Here is a 15,861-nt window from a genome sequence, read left to right on the forward strand (position 1 = left end):
CTGGGGTTCCCTCCCGAGCAGGGGGAAGGTGAGGAGGGCAGGGTGAGGAGGGCAGCGAGGATGAGGAGGGCGCGGGACAGGCACATCCCCGGGAGCGGCTCCTGAGGGGCGGCCCCGGGCCGCGCCCTGAGCAGGGAGGTGCTGAGGGGAGGTGGGAGGTGCTGAGGGGAGGTGGGAGGGGCCCCCCCGCCTTCTGGCCGTCCCCTGCGCCGATTGGTTGGCGGGCGAAGGGGCCAGGACGCCGCTTCGCGGTGCATTCTGGGAATTGTAGTTCAAATGGGGAGAGCAGCCAGCGGCACCTACGGGATGAGGACTACAACGATGGGGGGAAGGGAGGGACACGTGGCCGCGGTAGGCGGGACCGCGGCGGTCACGTGATGTTTGGGTGCCGGCGGTGACGGCGGCAGGTGAGGGGCGCGCGCCGGTCCCGCCGTGGGGACAGGGGGGTGACACGGGCTGGGAGCGTGGGGACAGGGTGGCACTGGGGCTGTGTGACACGGGGACGGCGCTGGCCTGGCACTGGGGGTGTGTGTGACACGGGGACAGGTGTGTGTGTGCGCGACATGGGGACAGGGATGGCCTGGCACTGTGAATGGGCGTGCGACATGGGGACAGGGATCGCCTGGCACTGTAATGGGTGTGTGACATGGGGACAGGGATCGCCTGGCACTGTGAATGGGTGTGCGACATGGGGACAGGGATGGCCTGGCACAGGTTGGGTGGGCGGGTGTGTAGATGGGGATACGGCTGGCCTGGCACTTTGTGTTGTGAGTGACATGGGGACAGGCTGGCCTGGCTGTGTGTGACATGGGGACAGGTGTGTGTGTGTGTGACACGAGGACAGGGCTGGCCTGGCTGTGTGTGACATGGGGACAGGTGTGTGTGTGTGTGTGTGTGACAGGGGGACAGGGGGGTGTGTGTGTGTGTGTGACATGGGGACAGGTATGCATGTGTGACACGGGGGCAGGGCTGGCCTGGCTGTGTGTGACAGGGGGACAGCTCTGTGTGTGTGTGTGTGTGACACAGGGACAGGGCTGGCCTGGCACAGTTTGGGTGTTCATGTGACATGGGGACAGGGCTAGCACAGGGTGATGTGGGGACAGGACTGGCCTGGCACAGGGGACAGTGTAACATGGGGACAGAGCTGGGCTGGCACAAGCTGGGGGTGTGTGACATAGGGACAGGGCTGTCACATGGACTGTGGGTGGAAATGGGACTGTGGCTGCTGTTGCTCCCTGTTTTATGTGTGTGATGAGTGATTTGGGGACCATGAGCAGGAGGGGACACGTGTGTGAGGGTGCTGTGAACCACACCTGTGTCCCATGTCACCAGTGACTGGGTGAGGATGGGATGTCCCTGCACCCAGATTGCCACTGTCCCACAGATGCTCACAAAGAAACCCTGATTTATGGATTTCCAGCACAATGACAACATTGGGAACTACTCCTGGTTGTTACCTGCCAGATTTTGGCTCAATTTTAACCTCACAGAGGGCATCAGGTTGTTTATTTATTATTTTTCCCCCTTCCAGGCTAATTCAGGAGCTTGAGGCAGTGGGATGGTTGTGGAAGTACAAGGAGAGGAAATGAATCCCCTTTTAAATGCACAAAGCACCACTTTCTGCAGTGGCTGGCTGCAGAAACTTTTTTTTGGTTGCTTTTGTACTTGGGGAAGTGTTTGTGGTTTGAAGCTTTTAATGAAAGCTCCCCCGAGCTGTGGGGTACAATTAACCTCCGGCATCTGGCGCTGGAGTGGACTTTGCTGGGGAAAGCTCGTGTTCCCATGGCACTGCTCGCTGCCTTTGTGTGCATATCAAACAGCAGAGGCTTTGCAGACCTAAAAGCACCTTTCATTCTGCCACCAGCACGCTGAATGCGCCCTGCAGACCCCTCTGCTTGTTAGCACTTGAAGTTTTCTGTGACATTTTGGAGCTTGAGGTGCATCCTTGTGTCTGGGAGTGCTGCAGGAACAAGGAGATGTTTGTTTGCAAACCATTGCGTGGGGTGGCGGCCTCAAGTTTTGCTTTGTGCTTCATTCTGCACAAAGGATTTGGGATTCAGCAGACTGAATCCTAAATTTTTACTAGCTGTGTGCTGTGGCGTGGGAAGGATTGATTAAAATATGAGGGTTTTCCCTCACCTTTTTTTTTTTTTTCTTTTTTTTTTTTAGCAATAAGGTTTATAGTTTATCAAGCACTTACCCCCTTTCCAGGCTGGTTTTTCACTTTGCAGTGGGGCTGTGAAGATGCAGCACCCTGTTCTGCCCTGCTGGGCTCTGCTGTGGTCCAGGTGTCCCTGCAGAGGTTTCTGCTCTTTAAATCACCACTGGCTCAGGCCAGCTGCTGTCTGACCCCTTGATGCTCTCCTGCTCTGCTGTATTCTCCAGCTGTCATGCCCTTTTCCATCTCTTCTCCAGGTTGAACCCTGGGTGTTTTCTGGAGTGTTAATCATAGAACCATAGAATGGGTTGGGTTGGAAGGGACCTTAAACACCATCCAGTTCCACCCCCTGCCATGGACAAGGACACTGTCCCAGGTTGCTCCAAACCCCATCCAACCTGGCCTTGAACAATTCCAGGGATGGGGCAGCCACAGCTTCTCTGGGAAACCTGTGCCAGGGCCTCACCACTCTGGCAGTAAGGAATTTCTTCCTAAAATCCAATCTAAATCTACCCTCATTTAGCTCAATGACATTCCCCCTTGTCCTATCACCCCACACCCTTCTGGAAAATCCCTCTTCTTTGTGTTGATGCAAATTCAGGTTTTTAAATCCCTGATGTATCAGGGTATTGCTGTCTGACCTCTTGTTCCCTTCCTGCTCTGCCATCTTTGCCAGCTGCAACATCCTTTTCCCTCTCATCCTCAGGCTGGTTTCTGGACTTCTTCTAAGGTGTTAAATGTGCTGTTTCTCACTTTACAGTGGCCATCCATGCAACAAATCACCCTTCTTGTGCTCTCCAAGGCCTCCCACCTTCCTGGTTTACTTTTGTTTATTAATGCAACTAAAAATTATCTTGACCAGTAATTCAGCTTTGATGGACATGGGAGAGGCTGATCAGTGCAGCCACATGTCCTGCTTGGTCCAGGCTTCTGATTCAAATTCCATCCCTGTTTCCTCCTTTTATTGTGTCTAAAGTAAGAGTTGCAGGGTGGTGAGGCAATGAATCAGGTTGCCCAGAGAAGCTGTGGATGCCCCATCCCTGAAAATGTTCAAGGATGGGATTTGGAGCAGCCTGGGATAAGGGAAGGTGTCCCTGCCCATGGCAGGGGTTGGAACTGGATGAACCTTAAGGTCCCTTCTAACCCAATATTTTGTGATTCTCTAAGTCTCTAGTAGAGATTGGCTATAAAGACTGATAAAACAGAGATTTCAATATTACAGTATTTTATTCCCATCCTCTCTTGTGCAAGCAACCTCATTCATTTTCTCATAGCTTTATTTATTTATTTATTTATTTATTTATGTAAAATATTTTAAACCTCTCATCATTTGCTCCTCATCACACAACCCTCTGGTGTGATGAGGTCTACCTGCCTGCTCTGGGTCTGGAGAATTTTTACTGGGAGCAGAGGAGAAATAAATATTTGGTGTCTTGATAAATTTGCACATTGATATTACAGCACTTAAAATGTAATTGAAAAGAAAAAAAAAAAAAAAAAAGAGGGAAGCTGAAAATGAATGAGTCTGTGCTTCCCTTTCCTTATAAATATATATATATATATCAAATGGTATTTTGAATTGTTGGTTCTTCTGGGATTTCAGGAATATTTAAATAGCAAGTGTAAAAGGGTAAATAATATCAAGATAAAAATAATTTTGATTCCCTGCATGTACCATAAACACATTCTGCTCGATGAAAGTGGAATGAACTGTTGAGAACATTTAATTTTCCCATCTTTATTATCCTCCTTCCTACAGTTCACTTACTTTGTGCAGTGGGGTGAGCTGAGTGATTCTTACTTGGGTTTTTATGGACCTTCCAAGGGTTGCTTGTGCTTCAGAGGATGGAAATTGGTGACATCTGAGGGTTTTAGGTGGGCAGGAGGAGCCTCTGTTTTATTTAGGGTTGGAGTTGTCATGGTCAGGGCAAAGGCTGCCTGCACTGGAAAGGAATTGTGCATGCAGCTTTGATCCCAGTGAGGATGGATGGATGGATGGATGGAGGGATGGATGGATGGATGGATGGATGGATGGATGGATGGATGGATGGATGGATGGATGGATCTTTCCACCCAGGTCATGGTTTATCATGTAGTTTGACCTCTGGTGTCTGGGCTGGGGGATGAACAGATTGAAGGCAGCCCCATAGAGAAGGACTTTGGGGTGCTGGTGGGTGAGAGGCTGGACACGACCCAGCCACGTGCACTTGGAGCCCAGAAATCCAAACATGTCCTGGGTGCATCCAGAGCAGGGTGGGAGCAGCTGAGGGGCTGTTCTGCCCCTCTCAGGTGAGACCCCACCTGCAGAGCTGCCTCCAGCTCTGGATCCCAGCACAGGGAGGATGTGAAGCTGCTGGAGCAAGTCCAGAGGAGTCACCAAGGTGATCAGAGGGATGGAGCTCTGCTCTGGAGCCAGGCTGGGAGAGCTGGGATGTTCATCCTGGAGAAGAGAAAGCTCTGGGGAGGGTATCAAGCCTATTCCAGTGCCTGAAGGGGCTCCAAGAGAGCTGGAGAGGGACTTTGGACAAAGGCCTGGAGTGATACAATGGGGGGAATGGCTTCCCACTCACAGAAAGCAGGTTTAGATTCAATATTAGAAAGAAATTCCTTATTGTGAGTGTGGGGAGGCTCTGGCACAAGCTTTCAAGAGTTGTGGCTGTTCCATCCCTGGAAGTGTTCAAGGCCAGGCTGGATGGGGCTTGGAGCAGCCTGGGATAGTGGAAGGTGTCCCTGCCCATGGAGAGGAGGCTGGAACTGGATGGTCTTTAATGTCCCTTCCAGCACAATCCATTCCATGAGTCCTGACCATTAGAATGTGTGTTTTTTCCTAGGACACGATCCACTCAGGCTAAATGTAATCCAGCTATTTAAGCAGGAGCCTAACTCACAACTGGATTACCATAGTGTACGTCCATGATGGTGTTTGCAGGGGAAATGCTGCCAAACTTCTTCCTCAGCATCACCAACCTTTCAAAGTGCATTGTATTTTGCAGAACACTTTTTGCCACGTGCAAATCCAAGGTGTGGCCCCAAACTGGTGCTGGTGTTTTTGGCAGTGGAGTTGGGCACCACAAGGCTGGAGGAAAGCTCTGCCCTTCCCTGGTGCTGAGTGCTCAGAAGGCTTCATAAAATATTGGTGCTCTTCTCCTGCTGCAAAAGAGCCAGAAGTGTCTGTGTTTTGCTGTCAGAAAGGCTATTTGTGGTTTTTAATAACACACTGTATTTCTCAAAGAATATGGTCAAGATAAGAATCCTATTCTGGTTTTTTTTTTTTCTTTTCTGCTTGCTTTGCAAATGGTGGCATCTAAGATTAAAATAATGCAAGAGTTAAATTAATCTGATTTAACACTTGCAGGGAGGTTTCTATTTAAAACTCTTTTTCTTCGAAGTGTCACTAGTCAGGAAATTCAGTAGGCAGGTGCCATCTCTTTGTTGGAGTGCATGGGCACATCTCTGCAGTGTTTCTGATGATGGAAAAAATAGCATTTAACTAAAATAAAAAAGGATGGATTATCTTTTTATCTCCTTTTTGTATGGCCATCAGAAAAGCAAAGATTGCACTGATGATCAGTTGCTTTTTAAATATATCCTGAAGATTGGTACCAAAAAATAAGAAGAAATGGTATATCAGCAGGTGTTTTTGAAATGTTTTTTTCTGGGTTGCAGAGCTGTGGGGAAAAACTCTCCCAGGTGTGTTGGCAGTTCATCTGCTGGGATGCCACAAGCAAAATCTGGAAAATGTTTTACAGCTTCTCCTTGAATGAAGTCAAACTTGGCTGCAATACCTATACTTACTTACTGGTTTTATTTGATTTTTTGGTTAAATTCCTCTTTTTGGAAGTAAATACTGATGTTGAGTTAGGTGATGATTTCTTCACTCTCTCTGTCAACTCTTCCTAAAATAAAAGCAGAAAACAAGTGCAAACTGTTTGATGCTCTTCACTGTGTAGCATTTGTTTTGTTCTTGCTCTTCTGTCCCCCCTGCTGCAAAGCCAGGCATTGCAAAAATAAGATTTTTTTAGGTTATTGAGGACTTTATTAGTCCTCCTACTCCTCTCTGCGTATATTTATTGTCATTCTAGTCTTGAATAACTTGGCCATGTATTTTTTTTCCCCTTGTAGGACTCCTCCATCATCTGGTGCATGGAGTAAAGGAGTGCAGGAGACAGCCGTGCTGTAGGATTTTATTCCAGAGCTGTTGCCATAGTTCTTATTTCTGTAAAATAAAATATTTTCTTCTTCCACGAGAGACTTTGATCATGCTCATTGCTGAAACCTGTTGCTTTTTTTTTTTTCCATTTTTAATGAATCTTCTTGTGATGCTTCTGCATGGAGGAGGGAGGTGCCTCCTTTATTTTTCTACATGTGAAAAACCAGGCAGATTTGGAGGTGTTAGGACCCAGAATTTTGGATTAACCCATTTTTTGGCTGTGTGAGATGCCAGAGACTCAAATATGGTACAAGGCAACTCCCTAACTTGCTATTAATGGCTGCTTTGTAAAAAATTCCATACACCACCAGGAATGCTATTTTTTCTTCATCCTTCTTCCCCCCCTTTGAAATTCCCTTATTTTTTGTGAGAGAACAAGGGGAATGGCTTTAAGCTGAAGGAACTGAGCAACCTGGTCTAGTGGAAAATGTCCCTGCCCAGGGCAGGGGTTTGGAATGAGATGATTTTTAAGGTCCCTTCCACCCCAAGCCATTCTGTGATTTTATGATTTACTGACACATGACATTTCATGATTGTGACCACTTTCCTCATAAATGGTGCTGCCTGCCCAGCTCATCTTCCCCAGTTTTGGGGTGTCTTAGAGGAACAAAATCTTCTTGGGCTTTTTAGGGAAGATTTGTATGATCTCACTGGGTCTGCAAGTTGTGGAATAATCACTTCAATTTTAGATTCATTGGATCATAGAATGATTTGGGTTGGAGGAAACCTTCAGGATCATCTCATTCCAATCTCCTGCCATGGGCAGGGACACTTTCCACCACACCAGGCTGCTCAGAGCCCATCCAGCCTGGCTGTGGACACTCCAGGGATGGGAAGTGTTCAGGATCAGAGGGAGCTGTGATTCCAACTCACTAATTGCAATTAGTTTTGAGCTGAATTATTAGCAAATGCTTTGCAGCATCCCATGTCCCAGCATGGAGAGGTTCACCATGCTCCAAGTTTTTCTAATTTTGGAGACAAAAATGCTGCTGTGCATCTGGAGATGCAGGAGCAGTGCTGGGTAACACCTTGTTTCATATACCCTGTATGTGACAGAAATTCTTGTTGGAAGCTGCAGGTCTTCAGATTTTCCTCTGTGCAAACTGAATCAAATACAGCTTTTCACTATATTTTTTTCCCCACAAAAACAATTTATTTGTGATCCCTTGTGACACTATTCACTTTCTAGACTCTCATGAGACCCCTCCTAATTTCTAAAATACCTGATTTATACAAGTTTAGACATAGTGTTAGATAGCTTGAGATGTGATTTACCTTCCCCCAAATGTACTGATGTCTTCTGTTGTGTGCCTGGTAATCTCCAGCTGCTCCCTTACCTGAGTGCCTGTGGCTGTTGGGGTGACCCTAATGTCAGTCCCATCAAATATTCTGCTGCAGGTTCTGGATGTTCATTGAAAAAGTAGCTTACATATGTATGTACTATCAACTAATTTCTATAATATAGTGCATAAAACTATATATATATAAAATTCAAATATATATAATAATACTGGATGTGGTTTTGTTTGCTTTTATGTTCTGTTTTTTTGGCCTTTGTTTTAAAAAGTTCAAAATTTTGGTCTTCTCTCTGCCAAAGGTGCTGTGGGATTGATGTGGGCAGGATGAGGCCATAGTGAATACTCAGAGCTGTGATCAGAGAAGTTTGTCCAACCTCCTGATGCTCCCCCATCCTCTTACAGACCATCCCATGCAGATTTTAAAGCTATCCAGAGCTGCAGCAATCATGAAAAATTGAGTCATTTTACCAAATCTACTTTTACTAATGATAAACAAGGCAAAAGTCTAAAATAATTTAAATAGTGGTGCTTAAACTGTGTTGAGGCTACTGCATGTTAGAGGTTTGATTTCTCAGTGTCAAGAACCTTCAGCTTCCATTAACAGCAAGTGCTCAAAGATGGTACTAGGTGGCAAGATGTGGGTGTGGAAGCCCAAGAAATGCTGTCCCAAGCTTTTTGACACTTCTTTTTTATAGAACCTCTGTGTGCTTTCCAAAGCCCTCCTAAGTTTTGATCATGCACCATGGGGAGGTTTCATAGCTATGGGTTGTTTTTCTAAAATGATGGATTCTGTCCTAGCCAAGTGCTCAAACCAGCCCCTTGGAGAGATGTCTTGGCAAGTGGTGAAAACAGGATTGCAATATTTGTGTTAAAACAGGACACCTTTGAATTTGAAAAAGCAAACTGAGAGTCTCACTACAGATATTTTCCTGTTGATCATCTTCAGAGCTGAAGCAGGTGGGTTTCATAGGATCCTAGAATGGTTTGGGTTGGAAGGGACCTACTCCCAACGCCCTGCCATGGGCAGGGACACCTTCCACTACCCCAGGTGGCTCCAAACCCTATCCAACCTGGCTTTGAACACTTTCAGGGATGGGGCATCCACAACTTCTCTGGTTTTGTCTCCTTTGTCCCAAACAGAGCAATCACAAGACTGGAATTCTGGTGGGTTTGAGTTTTTTTTTTCCTCTTAGGGGAATACTGGCAAAATAATTGTCAAGATCCTCTTCCCTGTGAATGGAGACCAAGGTCTGCTTTTTTATGTTCTTTTAATTTCTATTTCTTTGCACATTGTCCAGGTGTACCTTTATTTTCTTTCATATATAGAGATATCCCACAGGCTCTGAGGTCTTCAGGCATGTTCTTCTCTCTTTGGCCAGTTCTTTTCCTATTGCACTGTGCTTGCCATCCTTTTAAAAATTAATTAGAATTTAAGTATAATCTCAGAAACAGAGTTGTGTGTCCTAATCCTGTTTGTGAGGCACTTGAGCACAGAATATAAAGAGTGTGTGCAAGAAAATAGTCTGGAGGTCCTGCTATCCCCAGGGGCACTCACTGCTTCTCTGCCTGAATTTGACCATCTCTTTTCCTTTCCTTCCTGCTGAGACCAAAAAGAGTTTTTGCATTTTCCTCCTTTGCTGCTTTGTGGGCTTGGCTCCTTCAGCCCTATTGGGGTGTGAGATCCTCCTGCTGGGATGATTTGGCTTTTGCTGCTTTTTTCCTCCAGCAGAAAATAAATTGGTTTTCAAAATTTGTGGTTCCTCCTGAATGGGGGCAACAATCCAATTCCTTGGAAGCAAGTGGCCTGCAGGGTAAGGGGATGAGTGGCCTCCACTGGTCATTTACATGCAGATCCTAGAAGGGTCTGGGTAGGCAGGGACCTTCCAGATCATCCTGTTCCAATCCCCCTGCTGTGGGCAGGGACACCTTCCACTCGACCAAGCTCCTTCCAAAGGGCCTGGAGCAGTTCCAGTCAGATGAGTCCCTTGGCTGCTTTTCTCTACAACAACTTTGGTGGGTGAAGACTTCTGGACTTGATGTCCTCCTTGCTCCTCTCCCACTCCCCAGAGGGGCAATTGTTTGTCATGAGTGGATGTCATCTCGATGGACATCATCTCAAAGCCTACCTGCACCATGATAAATCCCTTGGTGTTGGCTGGAGCAATGTCTTCTGCTGGTTCTCCACCCTCTGTTTCCATTGACTCACCCTCCTGGGCAGACTGAGGCTGGTTATTTTTCCTGGCTGGCTGCAAACCACTTTGTAAAGTTGTTCTGAGCACACCAGGGTGACCTTGCACTGCTGGTTTGGTAGCCAGGCTCCGGTGCTGACTCCCTGTGTGGCATCTCATAAACAGCTCCAGTTCTCCACTTTTCCATTTCCCAGATCTGTTTACACCTTGCCAGAAATAATTACAACCTCTGAGCCTGGAGTTTGCTGGGTGAGGGGGAGGAGGGCAGGGAGAAAAACCTGCAATCCATGTTTTTTCCTGTGCTGTCATCAACATGGTGCTGCCAGCGGGATTGGGATCTCCCTTCTGGGGCATGAATCAGGCTGTGCTCACATCCACTCCTGTTCTGTGCTTGGGAATTCTTCCCCTTCCTCTGTTCAGCAGCATCTTAAATTCATATCCCAGCCTCTGCCTCCCTCACCTGCTTTATTGCCTCTTAACGTGTTTTCCCAAGAATGTCTCGCACGCGGACAAACCTCTCCTGCTTCCCTTGTCAAACCAGCTCTTTCTGCACTCTTCCTCCTCCAGCACCTGTGCATTTTCCCTCCATCCATGCAGAGCTGCTTTCCTCCTCCTTGCCATGTTTTTTTGAGCACCTTGGAGCCTGTGCATCCTCCTGGATGCCATCGCCGCCGGTTTCGCATCCGAGCCGGCGCTCGCTGTGGTCATGTGTGGAGCCGGTGGGGAAGGCAGCAATATTTTTAGCCTGCACTTCTGTGAGCTGCTCAGGGGGCCGCCCACAGCTGAGTATTAAAATAATAGCGGGGACATTGGGTAAGCTCTGCAGCAAAATGTTGATATGCAAATTGCCATCTTAAGAGCAAACCTCAAGGCGATTTTTGGCAATGCATGCAAGGCTCTGGAGCAGTGTGTTTTGAATAAAGATTACAGCAAAGGGATTTTGCCTGGAGGCCAAGCTCGTCTCATCTATTCTGAAGCTTAGCAGAGCTGGTAATTCAGTGTTGGAAGCCAACAGGGTGAAACGTATGCACCTTTAAAAAGGTATTAGATTAGCATTGGCGAAACAAAATGTCACGTCACCTCTGGAACTGAAATTTCCAGGCTTGCAGAAGCAATAAATTTGGTTGGATTTCATTTGTGAGTAGTTCCTGGGCGCTGTCCAAGGAAGAGGTGGCTCTGATGGCAGCAGAGCTGGTTTAGGAGGTTTTGAGGCATTACCTGGTAAAAAAATGAGCTTGTGCCAGCTGATTCCACACTGCTTTGACTTTTCTCTTCGACTTGGTGATGGGCAGCTTGGTTGTTGGAAACCTTGCAGTAAGAAATCAGATCACATATGAATTCCTTATTTTTGTTGGTTAAGATTTTCTTGGTTATTGAGTTAATGTTGGCACTACTTGAAAGGAAACAGCAGTAAATTCGTAGAATATTTGAATGGTTTGGGTTGGAAAGGGATCTGAAAAATCATTCTGACCCTCTGCCATGGACAGGGACACCTTCCAGTAGACCAGGTTTCTCCAAGCCCTGTCCAGCCTGGCTTTGGACACTTGCAGGGATGGAGCAGCCACATTGCCATTTATAATGTCATATTAAGCTTCCCATCTACCAATATCCTCAAGTCCTTCCTCTCCTCAGGGCTTTTCTCAATGAAGGGTTTGGATTCTTTCATTGATTCCAGTTCCTGAGGAGCAAGAATGGAATTGTAGGTTTTGATTACTCTTTGTTTCCTTCACCCATCAATGCCTGGGCATTGATAAGAGAAGGAAATGTTCAACAAATATGTTGGAAAGTGGCAGTAAATGAAACAACTTGTGCGTTTTGGAGTTTGTTTGGAATTTTTTAATTCTTGAATATTGTTAAAAATCCATCCCTTCTAGAGGCTGGAGAGGGATGATTTTGAGTGGGAATAAAAGTAGTTGGTAGCTAATTTTTCTGTCTTTGAATGAAGCATGGAAGAACCAGGTGGCTGAGACTCTGTGGGAACACATTCTGACTTTGATACAAGTTTGTGTTGATCAGATCTTAGTTCACTTGTATCTTTTTACTTTAATTACACGTTCCAACACCATGAGACTTTTAAATATCAGATTTTGAGAATGTTCTCTGCCAAAATTGCATGCTTTAAGTGCAGATCCTGTTGGCAGGCATCTCAGGAGCTGTTGACTTCCCTCTTTTTGTAACCTCATCCTCTCTTGCTGGGTTTTTTTTCTCCTTAAAATTCTAGCATCATTTCATAAAATAGCAAAGCTCATGGGTGTGTAGCCCTGTGTAGATCACTGTGTCCTGTCCCAACAGAGCCAAGTGAGTACAAGAAAATCATCTTTCAAGTTTGGTTCAGGCACACCTTGAATCTTGTGTTTGTCCTTTGGTGCATCCTGCTTCTCCCTGGCCTTAAACACAAGATGCTGGTTTAGTCTTCTCATGCTGCCTTGTGCCTTGCTGAGCTATTGATTCTTCCCCCAAAGGTCATAAAACTGAAATCCTCCAAGCCTCCACCTCTCCATTCTTCTTCTGTCCTGATGATTTTCATTTGTAGGAATGTTCTTCATTTTCCCTGAAGGTTGTTTTTTGGTGGTGGATCTTCAGGGAACATCACAGCTGACTGTCATGCCAGTGTTTTTGTCTTTCCAGATTGTGTTTCCTGAAATTTCCCATCAAATCTGTGTTCAACTCCTTCTGCGTTCAGTCTCCTATTTTAAGGTCTTTATTGCAGGAATTATCTCTGTCTTTATTTATACAACATTTCATGTGATGCAGATGTGATTCTAAAGTGGTACCTTTGATAATACCTTTACAATTGTTGTTTTGGTAGTTAACAGTCTTGAGAATGCTGTCATTTTATATAAATATTCTTTTACATATAGGCCAGAGACAAAAATTAAGACATATTAAGACATTGTAGATGTTAATACTTAAAAATTAAATACAAATAATTAAAATATACACGTTTTTTTTTTTCTGGCCCTACCTTAGTTCCTTTGGTAGTTATGACATCAGCTGCTGTGGGGCAGCTGAAATGCTGAACTCTGATCTCAGCAGATCAGAAATATTTTTGTAAAGCTGTGCATTTCGACTAATTCTGTCTGCCGTAGAATGTGCTGAGGATTTGTGATCCTCAGCAAGCATTTGACAGATCTTAACTAGTTCTGCTCTGTCTTGTCAATCAAAATTAAACGCCCACCTCACTCCTTCCTACTTTCTTTCTCTTCCAGCCTTTTTATTTAGGTTGGTCATTAAAATTGCTCATAACCATAGAAACGAGGAAAACCCTCCCCTTACTTTCCAGAGCCTTAGTGTGATATTCCTGTACTGACATCATGAGTTACATACACGATGGCTTAAAAAAACCCCAAAAACCTGCAGGTGGGCAGAGTTGTCATTAATTCCTCCCTATACTGGAGTTGTCCCAGTGGATGCCAACAAAGGATCATGTCCTTCTTGCATCCTTTATAGAGAATGCAAGAGGAACACAAATGAGGGGCCCTGCTGTGGAGAAACCACCAGAAGAAGATTGGATTGGAGAAGAAAACATCAATTTGGGCCATGGAGCTGGTGGGAGGATGAGATAAGGAGAAGATGGATGGGCAAGAAGTCTCATGTGTTTTTGATCATTTCAATAATGGTTTTCATCCTCCTAGGGCTGCCTTGGGTGCCCTGGGAGATGGGCATAATGATATTTCTGGGAAACTGCACCACCAGGTTTCTACACTTAAGGAGCTGAATCCCTACTTGGCAGGATGGGGTGTGCCATGGCTTAGCTTGCTCTGAAAAATTGAAATTTTTTTTTGCTTGTATAGGCAATTTAAAAATGCTTGTCCCAAGGCTACATGAGGTTGATAAAAACTCCTACCTGAGCAGCCATGAACATCCTGAGATTTCAGTGCTGTACTCTGTGTGCTGGACAAATAGTTCTGTTTTTGTTTGGAGAAGGACTTCCTCCATTTCAGACAAATTTTGTCATTTTTTCTCCCCACCTTAAATTGCAATAAATCATGTGTAGAAAGGTCTCCAGGATGGAGATGTGGATTGTTCCTGAATTAGTTGGATGTAAAAGTTTCTCTTTTTATATGAAGGATTGTCTCTTGGGAAGAGGAATTTTGACCTTTGGCCAGAGAAATAACAAGGAAGAAATGTTGTGTGATGTGGCATGACAAGGTGCTGCTGAGCAACATCTTAAATTTTAAAGGTCTTTCTTATTTACCCTGTTTTTTGAAAGCTGGTTCTGGGTACTGTACTTTAACTTAAAGGCTCTTAGTCATTATTTTCCCCCATTTTTTTGAGGTGTTGGCTTTTGAGGGTGTTGAAGTCAATTGGGTAATCAAAGAGAAGGAAAGGGTAATTGGATGTTTTTTCTAAGGGTAGAAAAACTCAAGGCAGGAGCTCCTTTGGCATCCTTTGCTGCTCTCTTTGGCCCTGGTGTCATCCCATGTGATTTGACTTTCTCCACCATCCAGCATAAGGAGGGATTAGAAAGCTTTCATGGTTAGTCTGGAAGGCTCTCTCCTGTCTGGTGATGCTCCTCCTGCTTAAAACAAGCCCAAAATGCCAGCATTTTCATTAAAAGAAACTTTCTTTGATGAATAATTGTAGTAAAAATTCTGTAATAATATTATTTCCTTACTTGGCCCAGTGTATAAGTGCCTCTACCTGAGTTGCCTAAGCCATTCTATTTCTTCTTTTCTCTTTTATTTTTTATTAAAGCATAATAAACTGCATTAAAAGTCTTTTAAATTCCTTCTGGATGATTAGTTTCATTTCCAGATTTGGGCAAAAAAACCCACAAACAGTTGTGAAAGTGTGTGTGGGAAATGAGTTTATGATGTCACTACAGTCTCCAGAGTTATCTGAGTTTTTGGATCCTTATGGATGCTGTTCCTGATGAGAAGAAATGGCCTCAAGTTGCACCAGGGGGGGTTTGGATTGGATATAGGAAATTTTTCCTGGAAGCATGGTCAAGCATTGGACAGAGTGCCCAGGGAAGAGGTGGAATCACCATCCCTGAAAATGTTCAAAAGTCCAGAGCTGGGTCCACTTGGTTGTCTCAGCTCTGTGGTTCTCTCTCAGCAATCCCTATATTTGCATGGGCTTTCTTTTTGTAGAAAATGTAGTAAAAATGTAGTAAAAATGTAGTAAAAATGTAGTAAAAATGTAGTAAAACCAGATCTGGTTTAACTGGCTAATACTGACTATAAAATATGACATTGCAAAATGAGGAAATGACAATAATGTGAAATCACAAATTGCAGAAAATGAAAATTACTTGCTGTGTTTTGCCAGGCATCCCCTAATGTTTGCACCCTGAAAGGAAAGGGAAGAAATGTTCTTTTATTTCCTTTTTTTTTGTGTGTGTTCCATTGTCAACAGACATTGTGTAGGCCAAAAGCAAAGCTTGCCTAATATGTGGATATGTTTAACAAATTCACAGGGTGTGAAAACTCCCAGTTGAATCTAAAGATACAGCTAAAACCTCAGTCTTGGGAATCCCTGAGCTTCAGACTGAGGGAAGCAGAGCAGATAAAAGCCTGTTTGTGCTTTTCACATCTGATTTTCTTTTTTCCCCCCTTCTATCTGAACAGGGACAATACTGCTGAGCTGGGCCTTGGCTCCATTGGGTTATTGCTGCCAAGTTCCCAACAAGTGGCTCCACAACACAGCAGAATAAAATTGTGGGTGAGGTAATTTTTGCTGTTTTCTTTCCTTCATAATCCTTCTCATTTAATTATTTTTCTTTGATTTTGATTGGTTTTCTCCATATCCTTTTAGCTCATTGGAGGTGATGCTGCAGGTTTTAGAGGAGGCTCTGGAGTGGGGGTGTAGGAATGCTGTGGGCTTTGTTCTTGCAGATGTTCACCTCTGGATGGTACCTTCTGCTCTTGCAGTGGTTTCTTTGCTTTAACTGATTACTTTTGGGTGATCTCCATCCACATTGTCCCCATGACATCTGATCTTGGCTGCACGTGAAGCTCTGGGATGTCCCCTGCTCATGGCACGTTGACTTTGAGCTGGGCT

General features: G+C 45.0%; 1 protein-coding gene across 9 annotated transcripts in view; it reads left to right on the plus strand.

The window, feature by feature from the left end:
- The first annotated feature begins 343 nt into the window (after positions 1 to 343).
- TSNARE1 (t-SNARE domain containing 1) overlaps positions 344 to 15,861 on the plus strand; it is a 448,668-nt gene continuing 433,150 nt past the window's right edge. For 2 of the 9 annotated variants that reach the window (XM_056484962.1, XM_056484967.1), the window contains exons 1-2: positions 369 to 407; positions 15,429 to 15,518. The gene's annotated coding sequence lies outside the window, so the exon portion shown is untranslated. Of the gene's footprint in view, positions 408 to 15,428; positions 15,528 to 15,861 lie in introns of all 9 variants that reach the window. The other 7 variants (XM_056484958.1, XM_056484964.1, XM_056484959.1 and 4 more) reach the window with 7 other exon arrangements.

Source organism: Oenanthe melanoleuca, chromosome 2 (assembly GCF_029582105.1).
Source record: "Oenanthe melanoleuca isolate GR-GAL-2019-014 chromosome 2, OMel1.0, whole genome shotgun sequence".
NCBI lineage: Eukaryota > Metazoa > Chordata > Aves > Passeriformes > Muscicapidae > Oenanthe > Oenanthe melanoleuca.